This window comes from Hypanus sabinus, chromosome 3 (genome assembly GCF_030144855.1).
Source record: "Hypanus sabinus isolate sHypSab1 chromosome 3, sHypSab1.hap1, whole genome shotgun sequence".
Taxonomy (NCBI): domain Eukaryota; kingdom Metazoa; phylum Chordata; class Chondrichthyes; order Myliobatiformes; family Dasyatidae; genus Hypanus; species Hypanus sabinus.
Genome location: NC_082708.1, coordinates 77831496 through 77849193, shown reverse-complemented (window position 1 = coordinate 77849193; position 17698 = coordinate 77831496). Strand labels below are relative to the sequence as shown.

At 44.0% G+C, this 17698-nt stretch overlaps 1 long non-coding RNA gene across 1 annotated transcript; it reads left to right on the top strand.

Annotated features, from left to right (window-relative positions):
- The first annotated feature begins 1360 nt into the window (after positions 1-1360).
- On the top strand, positions 1361-13249 carry LOC132390781 (uncharacterized). Its single transcript, XR_009511008.1, has 3 exons — positions 1361-1409; positions 3264-4354; positions 11505-13249. It is a non-coding gene; the product is annotated as an uncharacterized LOC132390781 (long non-coding RNA).
- The last annotated feature ends 4449 nt before the right edge of the window (positions 13250-17698 follow it).

Sequence of the window (17698 nt, the reverse complement as noted above, 5' to 3'; positions counted from 1 at the left end):
TGTAGATCTCTATAAATAAAGTTGTACCAATATAAAATAGATTACACAAGTACAATCTAAACGTCCACAGGGAAACATTAAACTCAGATTATCTATTTAGAAAAAAAAGCACCAAGTCCAGGGAGAGATTGTCTACAGCCCTTAGAGTTTCAATAGATAATGTCTGAATTATTCAAGTAAAGTCTGAGTCCGGAAAAAAAAGTTTTACTTCGAGAGGTACTTATCAACCATTTTAGAAGGTCAGGCCGGTTCTGAAGAAGACGGGGTGGCAGGAAGACTTCCAACAAATGCCTCAGCCTCCTTCACTGATTTAAACCACTTATAATCTCCAGTAGTAAGCATAATTCAAAGATCGGCTGGATTTCGAAGGGAGGGTCTGAATCCGCGATCAAAAAGCACTTTCATTACACCTTTAAACTCAGCACGCATCTTCAGAACCTGGGGGGGCAATATCCTCCACAAAATGAATGACCGTGTTTTGAAAAGCAAAAGTACCTCTGCGGCGTGCCTCCATCATCAAACGGTTTTTCACCTAGTATTGATGAAAGCACAAAATTACCGGCCGTGGACGGGAGCCCAGAGTTGCACGGGGAACATACACCTTGTGAGACCTTTCAAGCTCAGGTGGAGTCAGAAGAAATTCTTTCCCAAAAATCTCACAGAGAAAATCGGAAAAAAATTTCACGGGAGAGCCCTGTTCGGTGGCCTCTGGCAAACCAAGAATTCGTAGATTGCATCGTCTGCTCCGATTTTCAAGATCCACCATTTTGGAAAAAAGTTTACTGTTCTTCTCCTCTAGGCTGGAGCAGAGAGTTTCAAGATATTGAACACGGCGTTTTGAATCTTCAGAAGTTGAGTCAATGCGCGATAAATGTTCAGCGTGTTCATCCACTCTAGCGTTGATCCGATCCAATTTGACATCCAGCTGGTTGAAAGAAGTTCTAAGTTCCTTTAAAATACCTTGTCGATGTTGTTTCAAAGCAGCGAGAATGTCAGTCGGCAAAGCCGTAGAAGTTTCCTTTTTCCCAGTTCTAGTACTTTTGGTAGCCATTATAAGGTAGATGTGTTCGCAGGCAGGTAAAAGAGACCTAATAAAATACCTAACTAAAGTTTAAGAAGGGAGACATATAGTGCAAAGATAGGAAGAATGACGGAGCAGAAGTTCGGAGCAGCTAAACAATCGCCATCTTACCGGAAGTCCCGATAATGAATTGTTAATGAAACACATGTACACTATAGTGTTATTACGTCTGTTCATAATAAAGAACTTCAGTTCCCAGTGTGCAGTGTGGGTGGCTAACCTGGAACAGGAAGTGATATTGATGAACAGGACACACACACGCACATTCTCTTGGCGGGCTGGAGGTAGGGACTAAAATGTCGTTGAGCTGAAGCCATTCTATAAATTTGTAAGTAAGATAGTTATAGTGTTTTTTACCCCTGCAAGTTTGTCTTTTATGTACAACAATCATAACACACACCACTAATTTTTTTTCTTCTTTTGCTCTCTTTTTGCAGTACTTCTTTAATATATATATATTGAAATGACTTTATTACTTACATCCTTCATCTACATGAGAAGTAAAAATCTTTATGTTACATCTCTGTCTCAATGTGCAATTTATAGTAATTTATAATAAATATTATGTACAACAGGATAGTCAATATAACATGGAAATACAGTTGCATCAGCATGAATTAATCAGTCTGATGGCCTGGCGGAAGAAGCTTTTATGCTGCGGTACCATTTCCCAGATGGTAGCAGTGGAACAATTTGTGGTTGGGGTGACTCGGGTCCCCAATGATCCTTTGGACCGTTTTTACACACGTTTTTGTAAATGTCCTGAATAGTGGAAAGTTCACATCTACAGATGTGCTGGGCTGTCCTCATCAATCTCTGCAGAGTCCTGCGACTGAGGGAAGTACAGTTCCCATACCAGGCAGTGATGTAGCCAGTCAGGATAGATGTATACAGTATGTGTGTGTGTGTGTGTGTGTGTATAAATATTTATATATATATATATCTTATAATTTATAACTTTTTATTGTTATATATTGCAATGCACTGTTCCCACAAAACATCAAATTTCACAAAATACACCAGTCATATTAAACCTGATTCTGATCCTGATTTTGACTTCTTCACATCTTGGAACATTCTAACAACTTTCTGTAATACATCCCAGCGAGAATCCTCATGAAATAATGGCCTTTATCATGTCACAGGATACTGAGCTGCATTAAATGACACTTAATATTCATATACAGAACTTGATGAAGATTCAGTTTATTCTATCAAATCAATCCAATTTCCCCAAGCTCTGCAGCTCTAGCTTGGCTCTCTTTGGTGTCAAGTCCTCTACAATGACACTTCCTTGAATGGAAATCTAGGAAGAAAATAATTTTATAAATAAGGAAGCAGACAAAATGAACAAAATTTAAAATACATATATGTATTGTAAAAATGAAAGAATGGTTTGATTTATTTGACATAAGATGGATTTCACAGCTGAATGACAGGAAGGGGTCATCCCTTCCCCAGCTATAGGTTGACTCATTATAGAGCCTAATGACTCTATTAGTGGGTATGGCTCTAATAATGTGTATTTTGAGGTACGTATAACAACATTACAGGAACTTGACCATATTCACATTCATTATAGTACATTTTGAAATCTTTGGAGGCATCTGTAATGATTCATTAAAGAATTGGTGATAAGATCTGAACACCACATTGCCTTGAACATTGCTGATGTTACTCAGAATCCTTTATCTAATTTCCAAGGTCACAGTCTTGCATATTAACTTGACAATTACACTGCCTACAGTGAGCCTGCCTCTAATAATCTCTTTGAGACTGCACTGCAAAAGACAGAGGTAGCTAAATTAACGCATGAAAGAAGGGGTTGCAGGATGGTGCAGATCAAAAGGCTGGAATGGCCTATTTGGCAGTGTAACTGTCTAAATAAAGTAAAAATTAAATTGGAATATTTTCCTTCCAAGATAAAACCTGAACAAGTTCTTCCAATCTCTTGTCACCTCTGCATAAATTAATGTAAAATACTCTCATTGGGATGAGTTTGGCTCATCTGGTTCATCAGATTTTTGCACATTCCTGTGTTTTTATGCATGATTCAATAAAGTTAGTGACCTCTATTAAGTGTATTTAGATAATTATTTCAAACATTTAGTAATATGGGCAAAAATGAAGGAGCGTGGCTTTTTCAGGAGACCATTTATCACTGCATATTCTTTCTTTTTAGATAAACCTGCTTATCTTCAGCAATTCCAATAGGCGATTCATCGTCATTGGCCTCGCAGTGAAACTCAGTTTGGAAAATGCAACGTAAAAATTCATTCCTTCAGCTGGCTAAGCAAAGTCATTTAAGTTTTCGATACCTTTTAGTAAATCATGTAAGAAATAGATACAAAGGCAACAACAGAAAGATAGAAGGGAGAGTTGATAAATTTCAGCCGCAGAATTTTTCTGTGGAATTTTTCAAACTGCAGTTAGAATCTTAGATGAGTTAAAAAAGAGCACAGCAAGAAACAGTCAGGCAAAAAAAAGCACACACGCTTTTCTCTTTGGAGCGGCACGTGTTTGGAAGGGAAAACACGATCGAGTTTAAAAAAAGGCAGAAAACAGAAGAATTCATGGGTTCATAAACAGTGGGTACCGGGTGATAATAATCATAAAATAAAAGTTCTATCAGAAAGATAGACTTGTTCCATTACACAGCAGTTAATCGGATTTTGGACACTGAACAGATTGAGCAGTGTTTTAAAGAAAATGGAATACAGTAGCCGATTTTGCTGAGTGCATTTGACTTAGAAATATACAGTTTGCTTCAAAGTTTGGCCCAACTGAGTGGCTGGAACAGGGTAGCCTTGACCATACTGCCACCAACTCCAAGATGAATGGAAGGATGCCCTCACCTTGGGAGAACCAGCCAGGACTTAGAGGTGCTGATTGACCAATCCAGTTGTCTGGGAGAGTGTAAGTGAGACTACATCAAGAGGCTGATGAGGGATAGCCCAAGCCAGGACTCAATGCATCATAATTCCACTCTCCGAACATGGACCCGTCTCCTGCTCAGGATCCTGTCGAACCCATGCAGGCTGGCTGCACTAGCCTCTCTGCTGATGAGACGTCCCAGTGTTGGAATCAAGGTTGATGCTTTTACTGTGGGGAAGCAGGCAGTCTGAGGGCTGAGTGAGCAAAGCTACAACCACTTCGGGAACTGCTAAGATTGTTCAGTGTTGGGAGGACTGTGACGGTAGCATGTGACCTAACCCCATGGATTCTGGTTTTGTGCTGAAGGTGGAGGTCACTTGGGGTAAGAACTTCATACAGGTGAGGGCTTTTGTGGACTCGGGGGCAGTGGGTAATTTTCTGGATTTAGAAACCGCCGATTGGTTTGACATTCTGCTGTGAGAGTTGAGCCAGTCCATGCCCGCACTTGTTTTGGGCGGCCAACCACTATGTTCCGGGCAGATCCAGTAACAGACTAGTTTTGCAGATGAGGATATGGGATCATGTGGAAGACATTAGTTTGTACATCATTGACTCTCCACTCATACCCCTGATCCTCGGCTACCCTTGGCTGTCCCAACATAACCCATCCATGGACGGGAGGGAGGGGACCCTGCCAAAACCCAGGCAGTCAGAGACCGGCCGCCTTCTTCCAATATCAAACAGGTCCAGCAATCCCTGGAGCTTGTGAACTTCTACCAGAAGTTCATCAGGAACTTCAACTCGGTGGTAGCTCTGCTGACGGCCCTAACTAAGAAATCTGCAGGGCTTTTCCTCTGAATTTCTGAGGTGGAGGCTACTTTTGCAGAGCTTGGACAGAGGTTAACTACAGCTCCTGTCTTGGTTTCTCCTAACCTGGACCTTCCCTTCATTGTGGAGATAGACATCGGAGTGGGTGTCATCTTGTGTCAATGACCACCTTTGGATGGTTATCTGCACCCATGTGTATTCTTCTCCAGGCAGCTGCCCCGGCAGAGAAAAACCTGGACATCGGGGATCAGGAACTTAAAAACATAGAAAATAGGTGCAGGAGTAGGCCATTCAGCCCTTCGAGCCTGCACCGCCATTCAGTATGATAATATAACTTCTTTACGATTCAGTTAGCTTTGGAGGAATAGAGAGACTGGCTGGGGGGGGTGGTGGTGGGGGAATCCAAGGGCCCTTTTATTGATTGGACTGACCACGAGGACCTGGCCTATATTCAGGAGGCCAAGGCGCCCAGATGAGCTTTGTTTTTTAAGCAGTTTAACTTCATCCCGACCGATGAACTGGGGTCTAAGAGCCAGATGCCATGTCCTGCCAGTTTGACAAGCTGGAATGCAAGGAACAGTAGCCTACCATCATTTTCCCTAGGCCAAGGTGGCCGTGGCAATTCATTGGGGAATCGATGCTCTTTTTCCCAAGGCCCAAGTGCAAGGGGAGATTTCTGAGACCGATCCTCCCGGTTGGCTGTTTGTCCAAAGTTCCAAAGTGCAGTACCTCACACTTGTCTGTATTAAACTCCAGGTACTGCAATGGGGACATTGGTCAGGAATGACCACACACCCTGGGATAGCCAGGACACTCGAGTTTATCAAGAGGAGATATTGGTGGCCCGGAATGATGAGAGAAATTTGGAACCATAGAACATTACAGCACAGAAACAGGCCTTTGAGCCCTTCATTTCTCTGCCTAGTCCCACTGACCAGCACCAGGCCCATGTCCCTCCATACACCTCTCATCCATGTACCTGTCCAAGTTTTTCTTAAATGTTAAAAGTGAGTCCACATTTACCACTTCATCTGGCAGCTCATTCCACATTCCCACCACTCTCTGTGTGAAGAAGCTCTTCCTAATGTTCCCTTTAAACTTTTCACCCTTAACCCATGTTCTCTGGGTTTTTTTCTCCCCTAGCCTCAGTGGAAAAAGCTTGCTTGCATTCACTCTATCTATACCCATCATAATTTTATATACTTCTATCAAGTCTCCCCTCATTCTTCTGCGCTGCAGGGAATAAAGTCCTAACCTATTCAACCTTTCTCTGTAACTCAGTTTCTCAAGTCCCAGCAACATCTTTGAAAACCTTCTCTGCACTCTTTCAACCTTATTAATATCCTTCCTGTAATTCGGTGACTAAAACTGCACACAATACTCCAAATTCGGCCTCACCAATGCCTTATACAACCTCACCATAACATTCCAACTCTTATACTCAATACTTTGATTTATAAAGGCCAATGTACCAAAAGCTCTCTTTACTACAGTGGTGAACTATGTGTACCTGTCTGGACACGTCCCTCTGCTGACTGCTCCTGTAGCTCCTCCCACAGACCCCTGGAAAAAGGCGACTGGGGCACTGCTCCTCTCTCAGTCTTTGAGATGTCATGCTCCCTTTTTGCTGTTAATAAAAGCCTATCGTTCTCTTCCAGTCACCAGTTGATGGTGCTTCAGCTACCCTATCTTCCCGTGATGTCACTTTTAGGGAATTTTGTATCTGTATTCCTGGATCCCTCTGTTCTGCTGCACTCCTCAGTGTCCTACCATTTACCTTGTATGTTCTACCTTGGTTTTTCCTTCCAAAGTGCAGTACCTCACACTTGTCTGTATTAAACTCCATCTGCCATTTTTCAGCCCATTTATCCAGCTGGTCCAGATCCCTCTGCAAGCTTTGAAAACCTTCCTCACTGTCCACTAACCTCCAATCTTTGTATCATCAGCAAATTTGCTGATCCAATTTACCACATTATCATCCAGATCATTGATATAGATGACAAATAACAATGGACCCAGCGCTGATCCCTGTGACACACCACTAGTCACAGGCCTCCACTCAGAAAAGCAATCCTCCACTACCACTCTCTGACTTCTCCCATTGAGCCAATGTCTAATCCAATTTACTACCTCACCATGTATACCTAGCGAATGAATCTTCCTAACTAACCTCCCATTCGGGACCTTGTCAAAGGCCTTACTGAAGTCCATGTAGACAACATCCACTGCCTTCCTTTCAACCACTTTCCTTGTAACCTCCTTGAAAAACTCTGATTTGTTAAACATGACCTAACACACACAAAGCCATGTTGACTCTCCCTAATAAGTCCCTGTCTATCTAAATACTTGTAGATCCTATTTCTTAGTACTCCTTCCAATAATTTACCTGCTACCGATGTCAAACCTATAATTTTCCTATAGACATCGGCCTATAATTTCCCAGATTACTTTTAGAGTCTTTTTTAAGCAATAGAACTACATGAGCTGTTCTCCAATCCTCCAGCACCTCACCCGTAGATACTGGCATTTTAAATATATCTGCCAGGGCCCCTACAATTTCAACACTAGTCTCCTTCAAGTTCCAAGGGAATACCCTGTCAGGTCCTGGGGATTTATCTACTATGCTTTGCCTCAAGATGGCAAGCACCTTCTCCTCTTCAATCTGTACAGGTTCCATGACCTCACTACCTGTTTGCCTTATTTCCATTGACTCCATGCCAGTTCCCTTAGTAAATACAGATGCAAAAAACCCATTTAAGATCTCCCCCATTTCTTATGGTTCCATGCATAGCCGACCACTCTGATCCTCAAGAGGACCAACTTTATCCCTTACTATCATTTTGCTCTTAATATACCTGTAGAAGCTCTTAGGATTATCCGTCACCTTGACTGCCAAAGCTGCCTCATGTCTTCTTTTAGCCCTCCTGATTTCTTTCCTAAGTTTTTTTTGCACTTTTTATACTCCTCAAGTATCTTATTTGCTCCGTTTCCTACACATATCATACATCTCTCTCTTCTTTATCAGAGTTCCAATATCCCTAGAGAACCAAGGTTCCTTATTCTTATTCACTTTGCCTTTAATCCTGACAGGAACATACAAACTCTGCACTCTCAAAATTTCTCCTTTGAAGGCCTCCCACTTACCAATCACATCCTTGCCAGAGAACAACCTGTCCCAATCCATGCTTTTTAGATCCTTTTTTATTTCTTCAAAATTGGCCCTTTTCCAGTTTAGAACCTCAATCCAAGAACCAGTTCTATCTTTATCCATAATCAGGTTGAAACTAATGGTGTTATGATCACTGGAACCAAAGTGTTCCCCTACACACACTTCCATCACCTGCCCTAACTCGTTTCCTAATAGGAGATCTAATATTGCATGCTCTCTAGTCGGTATCTCTATATATTGATTTAGAAAACTTTCCTGAACATATTTTACAAACTCTAACCTGTCTAGAACTTTAACAATATGGGAGTCCCAATCAATACATGGAAAATTAAAATCCCCTACTATCACAACTTTATGTTTCCTGAAGTTGTCTGCTGTCTCTCTGCAGATTTGCTCCTCCAATTCTCGCTGACTATTGGGTGGTCTATAATACAACCCCATTAATGTGGTCATACCTTTCCTGTTTCTCAGCTCCACCCATATGGCCTCGGTAGACAAGCCCTCTAATCTGTCCTGCCTGAGCACTGCTGTAACATTTTCCCTGACTAACAATGCCACCGCCCCCCCCACCCTTCATCCCTTTGCCTCTATCACGTCTGAAACATTGGAACCCTGGAACATTAAGCTGCCAGTCCTGCCCCTCCTGTAGCCAAGTTTCACAAATGGCTACAATGTCATAATTCCATGTGTCAATCCACGCCCTCAGCTCATCAGCCTTCCTCACAATACTCCTTGCATTGAAATAGACACCCCTCAGAAGATTATTACCACCACACACAACCCTCTATTTGTGACTTTGCCTGAACCTTTAACATCATTTATTTTCACCCCCACTCCACTATCTACTCTGGAACTCTGGTTCCCATTCCCCTGCAAATCTAGTTTAACCCCCCCCCCAATAGCACTAACAAACCTCCCTCCAAGTATATTGATCCCCCTGTAGTTCAGCTGTAACCTGTCTCTCTTGTACAGCTGCCAACTGCCCCAGAAGAGGTCCCAATGATTCTGAAATCTGAAACCCTGCCCCCTACACCAGTTCCTCAGCCACGTGTCCATCCTCCGGAGCATCCTGTTCTTACCCTCACTGGCACATGGCACAGGTAGCAATCCTGAGATTACCTCCCTCGAGGTCCTGCTTTTTAACTTCCTACCAAGCTCTCTATACTCACTCTTCAGGGCCTCCTCACTCTTTCTTCCTACATCATTGGTACCGATGTGTACCATGACATCTGGCTGATCACCCTCCCATTTCAGAATGCTGTGCACGTGATCAGAGACATCCCTGACCCTGGCACCTGGGAGGCAACAAACCATCTGGGAGTCTCTGTCGTGACCACAGAAACCTCCTGTCTGTACTTCTAACTATCGTCCCCTATCCTCTCCTCTCCTCTTCTTCCCCCCCTCCCTTCTGCACTGCAGAACCAGACTCAGTGCCAGAGATCCAGCTGCCGCAGCTTGTCCCAGGTAAGTCATCGCCCCACAACAGTATCCAAATCGGTATTCTTGTTGTTGAGGGGAATGGCCACAGGGGTGCCCTGCTCTGCCTGCCCTTTTCCCTTAACTCACCTGACGGTAACCCAATTACCTGTGAGCTGCTCCTTTGGCATAACTGCCTCCCTGCAGCTACTATCTATAAACTCCTCATCCTCTCAAATGATCCGGAGCTCATCCAGCTCCTGCTCCAGTTCCCTAACGCAGTCTGTTAGGAGCTGAAGCTGAATGCACTTCTTGCAGATGTTGTTGTCAGGGAGACTGCCGGTCTCCCTGACTTGCCACATCCTGTAAGAGGAGCATTCCAACATTCTGCCTGGCATTCTCTCTACTCTAAACAAACAGAACAAAACTTACCAGAACCTACCCTTGCCGCTGCCTGTTCACGCCGAAGCCTGTTGAGCCAAAGCTGCCCCACTCTGACACAGTCCACTCCGACGATGGCCGCTGTATATGGCGGTCTTTTTTTAAACTTTTGGCGCACTACGTCACACACCTGCGCAGTCCAGCCTTTTTTCCCCGATCAGTTAAAAAAAAGTGTGTGAGGCATGCGAGGTCTGCGCCTGGAACAAGGAACCCTGTACACGACCTCAAGGGCTCCTCCATGCCCTACCCAATCTGAAGGGACCTTGTGCACACATCTCCATGGGCCTTGTCACGGGTCTGCCACCATCCAAGGGGAAGTTGGTCATTATGTTTGTTGATTGGTTTTCAAAAGTCTTCCAGTTCATTGCCTTGGAGAAACTATCTTCTGCAACGGAGACGGCCGATATTGTCCTGGGCCAGGTCTTCAGGATCCACAGATTCCCGATGGACATTGTCTCAGGTCGTGGTCCACAATTCACATCACATTTCTGTAACACATTCGGTAAACTGACAGGGGCAACGTCAAGCCTTTCTTCTGGGTTTTGCCCGCAGTCTAATGGCCAGACAGAGTGGACCAACCAGGAGTTAGAACGTACCTTGAGATGTCTGGCCTCGGAAAGTCCTGATGAGTGGTGTGACCATTTGATGTGGGCAGAGGTTGCCCACAACATCTTACAGCACTTGGCACATGGGATGCCACTGTTTGAATGCCGGTTTGGTTTTCCTCTGCCTCTATTTCCAGAACAAGAAGCCAAGGTTGGGGACCCTGCAGCAGAAGATCTTGTCCAACACTGCAAGGAGAAATGGATGAGGGCGAGAGATTTTACTGGCCTCTGCCCGGAAAGCGGAGATCAAAGCAAACAGAAGGAGAGGTCTGGGACCCAGGTTGCAGCTTGGGCAACAGGTCTGGCTGTCCATTCAGGATTTGCCTCTCCGAATGGAATTTAGGAAGTTGGATCCAAGTTCATTGGTCCCTTTACCATCCTGAGGAAAGTAAACCCAGTGCCTTACACCTTGCAGCTCCCCAAGACCCTAAAGAATGACCCTACTTTCCATATATCTAAATTAAAACTGTCTGTGCCAGCCCCTTAGCTCCTGGGGAATACATCTTCATGGTGAAAAGCCTTCTGGACTTGCATATTGTTCAATGTGTCCAGTGATGCCGAATGGGCTGGAGGAAAGGGGCTGAATCTGACTCTCATCCACCACTACCATCACCATCTCTCTGAGCAAACAGGGCCGTCAGGGGCCGTCAGGGGCCGGCAGGGGCCGGCAGGGGCCGTCAGGGGCCGGCTTCCGAGATTTAAACCCCCTAACTCTATGGAGCACGGATAGTTGGCATGGTCTCTTTAAGGACTTAGGATGTTCCTGTTAATTGATAATCGTGTTTTGGGGAACAAGAATTGAGTATTTAAGAGACACCTGAATGGTGCTCGATTGTAGGGCTTACTAATGATTTTTGTCTAGTGTTTATTTTGTGCTCAGTTCTCGATCCAGTTTGATACTGTGTCTCAATCCTTGCTTCAGTTACTCCAGCATTTGGGTCCAAACCATTATTGTCAAGGACTCTCGTCACAATTGGTGCTCGGAAAGACCATGCTGCCCCAAGCAATCATACAAAGACTAAAGCATTGGTCTGACTTCAACAACTTTTGTAGATAACATTTCTGAGAAAGCCTCTTATATGTCTTTCAGGCAGCTACTTGCGAAACAAGGCTTGGTTTTAAGCTGGAAAAGAGTTCAAGGAGCTTCAGGAGAGTTCCAAGCATTTGGCTTTTGTGAGTATAAAGAATCAGAATTTACTCAGCGTGCATGAAGGCTATTGCATGAACTTCATGTGAGAGACAAAAAGCTGCTCGTAAAAGTACTTGCAAGGACCAAAGCCCAGCTGTGTGAATGGAAGACCAAAAAGAAGGGAGTCAATGGAGGTACTAAAACAGAGAATTCGTCAGATGTTGTGTAGATGAAGAAACTAAGAGGAGAGGTCAGGTCGTATAGCGAGCAATAGAAAGATTAATAAGGGAGTATTCCAGTGAACTCAATGAACCTTCCCAAGATCAAGATGCACAAGCTAGAAGAAGAACAAGGAAGGAGAAGAAAGATGTCCAGAGCTGTCAGACCCATTTCCTGCATTCGGAGAGTCAACTCCTACAACCACCATGGAGGAGAGCCAAACTGAGGTTGTTTCACAGCCACATCTCACCTGCCAAGCAGAGATGAACTCCTTGCCAGGAGAGACATTACCCCACAAGAGTAAGAAATCCACCACTGCGATTAATTCCTAATGCCTGACTGGGACAATTTAAAATATATTGTACTTTAGATGTCTAAGTAGTAGTTGTATTATATAGTATACTGTTTATATTGAGTTGGAGTTTATAGCTAAGCAGGGAGGAGTGTTGGGTATGTAATATTTTAATAATATTGTAAATATATCGCTTGATTAAGCATTCTTTGTTGTTTACATAATGCATTGCAGGTTATTTGTAAAAGTACATAAATGGCATATATCATCACACCACCTTGTGATATGTGCGCACCTCACTTAAGTTATGTTCACATTTTGGACTCTCAGTCTTTTCCTTTAAATTAGTTTTGTGATTTGGAGTTATGAAACGTGACAGACCCAAGCTGTATTAGCATCTCACTAATTGATAAGCTACTGCGGCACCCAGATCTGGGATAATTTAGACTCTCTCTCCTCAGATGCTGTTTCTGTTTTTGTATTAAACTGAGATGTTATTTTAAAACAAAAACAAGTTCTTGCTAGCTATGACATGAATCACTCAACTGCTTTTGCAACAACATGATCAGCCACTCATAACATGATGGATGCAGTGTTAGTAAAAGTATGTGCTAATAACCAGTCTCTGTGAGAAACTGCCTTCGATGTGCTGGGTAAGGTTAATGTGCTGGCTCACATCAGATTCTCTGTTCTGAGACACTAATTTGTGCTAATTTGAATGTGGGATTAAAAGAATCTCAAAATTGTAGTGAAAACATTTTATCACACTTACGTTACATAATAAAGTCTTGTGCGGTGTCCTCCATGACCTCAGGATAGCCCAGCTCCAATTTTTGAGTTAATATTGTAACACAGGAGCTATGGCAAAAAAGTTCTGTATTACAAGCTCACACAAGCAGCAATGTGATAATTTCAGATGAGGGTTTGATGTTATTCAATGCTGTGAAAGGCACGTTAAAGTTTTGAATGCGATCTCCCAGGAATGTAGTTATTGTACTTGGTAGAAGGTGTCTTGCACACGTTCTGCAAATGAATGGGCTGAAGAACAAATGTAGTGTTCTCGCTCGGGTGTAACGGAACGACGAGCTAAACACCGAGATAAACCTTTGTCAATAACGACAGGATCACAGTAAGATTAACCGTTTACTGTTCACTCTTCCACATTGACGTATGGTGAAAACTGTTGATAAAACAATGCAAGATTTAAACAGCGTTTGTTTCCTTCTTGATATTACAATTACATCGTAAATACTTGCAAAAGTAAAACTCCAACAACAACATTACATTAAAGTGCAGCATACAGTCAGAATCTACCTATGCCATTGACCGCTTTAAATACACTTCAACGCAAACTATCTGCAACTCTTTAACTAACGAAAACATAAACATTATCGGCCGTCGTTACTTTTAACGGGATCGGCGTTAACATTTTAATTCAACATATCAATTATCTCATAACTCACAGCGTTGCTTTCACAATGTTTCTGGTGCGTAGAGAGAAAACTTTGCTGGCGCTGCTCGCGCTCGCACATGTCTCAACCCCCACCTTCCCGTTTTTCCCAAACCGGTATTTTCCCACAGGACGCGGCAAAACCGGATGTGACATCATCACATGCTGCGATATATCACAGACAACCCCAAACAATCCTAACTTTAACTAGAATGCTAACAAATGAATTACTAAGCAAAAATGTTATAAACTAAATAACTGCCATAAAGGCAGCACACTCACCGCTTGACCTTCGTAATGTCACAATGAACATAATACAAAACTTTAGTCTCTAATCAGTCCTTAGGTAGAAGTAGAATGACTTCTGTAACAGGCCTTTGGTATATTTTCACATCACCTTGGTCGGTAGTTTTCAGCTCAACCTTCCTGACATGTCCATCCCTGCTAGGGAATGTAGTGAGACCAGGACCAATTTGCCAGAGCCTGGACCTGTCTCCACTGCTTTAAGTACAAATCCTTATCAGAGAAGTCCCCTGGTGGAGGGGGGGCTCCTGCCTTCTGCGTAGGCAGCATTGATGGCGAGAGTATGAAGGGGTTTTCCGGGTCAGAAGACACGGGTAGGAGTGGTCGTGCATTTATAATGGCTGTGACCTCTGCCATTAGTGTGCACAGTACCTCGTGGGTCAATCGAGTGCGTTGTTGCATCTCAGGTTTCCTTTTCAGGGTTTTTTGCAAGGGCGTGAACTGCTTGACTGCCTGCTCTTTGTTGTTTGGCAAGCACTGGCGGGGTTCTCTGAAAGGCAGTGGGGCGACCCCATTATTTGCTTCATCTCTGAAGACCTTGGTGTCCTTTGCTTTTAAGAAAATGGCATCTTGAGCTGATTGAGCAAGTTTATTATCATGCTCAGTTTGAACGAAGACTGACTGACCCAGCATCTCGTCAGTTACTTTACGTTTGTTAAAGCATTGTCGTGCTACCTTAATACACGTGACACTTGTGCGGGGTTGAAAAATTGAATGGTGGCCACTCTCTAGCACATTGGTCTTGAGTGTGCTAACCGTCGGTTTGTGTACATTGCCAGGGCACACCTCTCCTATCACCACCCAGCCCAGATCCAGGCGTTGCGCAAAGGGGGCGTCGTGTGGTCCATTGACCTGCTGCCTAACCTTGTGCACCCGGAGAACATCTCTTCCTAATAGCAGGAGTATTTCTGCTTTTGGATCCAGTTCTTGGATGTGCTTGGCGATGTGGCGGAGATGTGGCTGGTGTAGCACCGCACTTGGCGTCGGCATCTCAGTGCGGTTATTCAAAATTTCATTGCACTCCAAGAGTGGAGGGACACAGATGACGACTTTACCATCCAGGGACTCGAGCTGGAAGCCTTTTGCCTTCCTTCCATGAGTTTCTGTGTTGCCTGAGCAAGTTCTAAGGTAGTATGGGAACTGCTCACTCTCAATGTTGAACAATTTAAAGAACTCTGGACTGACTAGTGAGCAGTTGCTCTGATCGTCCAGAATTACATAGGCTTTGATGGCCTTGTCTTTGGCTCCTTTAGGGTACACCTTAGTGAGGCAGATCTTTGAACAAGAACGGCTTGACTAAGCTTGACCGCAAACTTCTGTACAGCTCGAGCTGACAACAGTTGTCCTGGAGTGAGCCTCTCCCTCCCCGCCGTCCTGTTGTGGGGGTGAAGGAGCGTTGTCGGTTTGCGGTAACGGGCCAGGATGCATGGCCCTATCGTGATTAGTGCTATCACATTCTGGACACTTCACGGCGATCGTACACTCTCTAGCAAAGTGAGAGGTCGAGGAACAGCATTTAAAACATATTCTTTTCTCCTTGAGAAGGGCCATCCTCTCTTCAAGGGGTTTTTCCCTAAACGTTCTGCATTTTCTGAGGGGGTGGGGTTTGTTATGCAATGGGCAACTCTTGCTAGGGTCGTGGTTAGTTGTAAAGACTTCAGTCTTAAGCACTGAGACAGGTTTATCAATGTTGAAATTATTCGAAGAGGATTTATCTGGCTTGGTGTAAACTGTACTGCTTCCTTGACCCATGAGGGTCGTTTCGCTTCTTCGCCTCCCTGCACACAAACCTAGTGAAATGCTTAAAGGGAGGAAATTGACCATTGTTGTCTTCTTTGTACTCTGAGGCAACAGACACCCACCTGTCCTGCAGCCCAAATGGAAGTTTGTCCACGATTTGTCTAATCCCGAATGGAGTATCTAGGTATACTAGCCCAGTTGAGTAGCCATCTCCTTTGGCGCCTTGAATCTCCATAAGTAAATCTCCGAGCTCCCTTAACTTAATGTGGTCCTTGGCTGACACCTTAGGGAAGTTTTCCAGACGTCGGTATAGCGCCGCTTCAATAATTTCGGAGGCCGCATAGCCCTCCCGAAGTCTCTCCCACGCTTTGCTTAAGGCTAGCTCGGGTTTGTTGATGTACACTGAACGTATGCGTCTCACCTGTTCGCATGATTCCTTCCCCAGCCATTTTGCCATAAGATCCAACTCTTGGGTTGCTCTGAGCTGGATTCCGTCGATAGCGTTGATGAATGTGGAGTACCATGCATGGTAATTTTCAGGTTTGTCGTCGAACTGGTACAGTTCTGAAGTGGCTAGATCTCGTCGTGCTAAATATTGTGCCGGGGTTCAATTGCAAGTGGCATGCGGGCTGGGGTTAGGGTTAACCCTAACCCTAACCCTAACCCTAACCCTAACCCTAACCCTAACCCTCAGATGGATGTGGTGCAATTGGGTCTCTCTGAGACTCCTCATGACGTGGGACGTTATCAGACAAGTATGGAGTGGAAGAATGAATCTTCCAGACTGTTTGAGATTGGACATAGTCGCTTGTGCGTTCCAATCTGGTCTTTTCTGAAGTAGATTTTACATCAACCAGATCTTGCATTCCTTCAGCATCTTCTATGAACTCTGCTTCCGCCCTGGCAGCTTCTCCTCGTTCCAGCGTCAGCACTTCTAACTCTGCCGCTATCCTTGCCCTTTCCAACTGGTTTTGGGCTTCTCTGGCAGCTTTTTCCTTCTGGTTTTCGGCTTCTCTAGCAGCCGCTTCCATTTCTCTGGCGACTTTTTCCATTTCTCTGGCAGCCGCTTTCATTTTCAAATCTGTTTCTTGTCTGGCGTAGTGCAGTCGCACCCTGGCGGCTTCTGCCTTAGCTCTTGCATGGGTGGACTTACTTGATGATGTCCTACTGCCCCCCTCGCTGGATGGCAACGACTTGACGCTGGATCGAGTTGTCATTGCAGCACTTGAAACACCTGATAATGCTGCTTTTTCACTGTAGTGTTCTCGCTCGGGTGTAATGGAACGACGAGCTAAACACCGAGTTAAACCTTTGTCAATAACGACAGGATCACAGTAAGATTAACCGTTTACTGTTCAGTCTTCCACATTGACGTATGGTGAAAACTGTTGATAAAACAATACAAGATTTTTACAGCATTTGTTTCCTTCTTGATATTAAAATCACATCGTAAATACTTGCAAAAGTAAAACTACAACAACTACATTACATTAAAGTGCAGCACACAGTCAGAATCTACCTATGCCATTGACTGCTTTAAGTACACTTCAACGCAAACTATCCACAACTCTTTAACTAACGAAAACATAAACATTATCGACCATCGTTACTTTTAATGGGATCGGCATTAACATTTTAATTCAACATATCAATTATCTCATAACTCACAGCATTGCTTTCACAATGTTTCTGGTGTGTAGAGAGAAAACTTTGCTGCTGCTTGCTCGCACAGGTCTCGATCCCCACCTTTCCGTTTTTCCAAACCGGTATTTCCCCACAGGACGCGGCGAAACCGGATGTGATGTCATCGCATGCCGCGATCTCTCACAGACAACCCCAAACAACCCTAACTTTAACTAGAATGCTAACAAATGAATTACTAAGCGAAAATATTATAAACTAAATAACTGCGATAAAGGCAACACAACAAATCAAGTAACTTGTGGTTTGTGAAGACACGCAGCTGGGAAAGAAATGGCCACATTCAGGATGGGGCCGGTCAAGCTTGGAGTCAGAGATGGCAGATGACAATGGCTGTGAACTACAGGAAAGTTAGAGCTTTGTATACTAGTTAAAATCAGTCTTTAACAATGGAACACATCTCAAGCGGGATCTTCCAAAGGCCACCCATTTTAATTCCACTTCTGATAT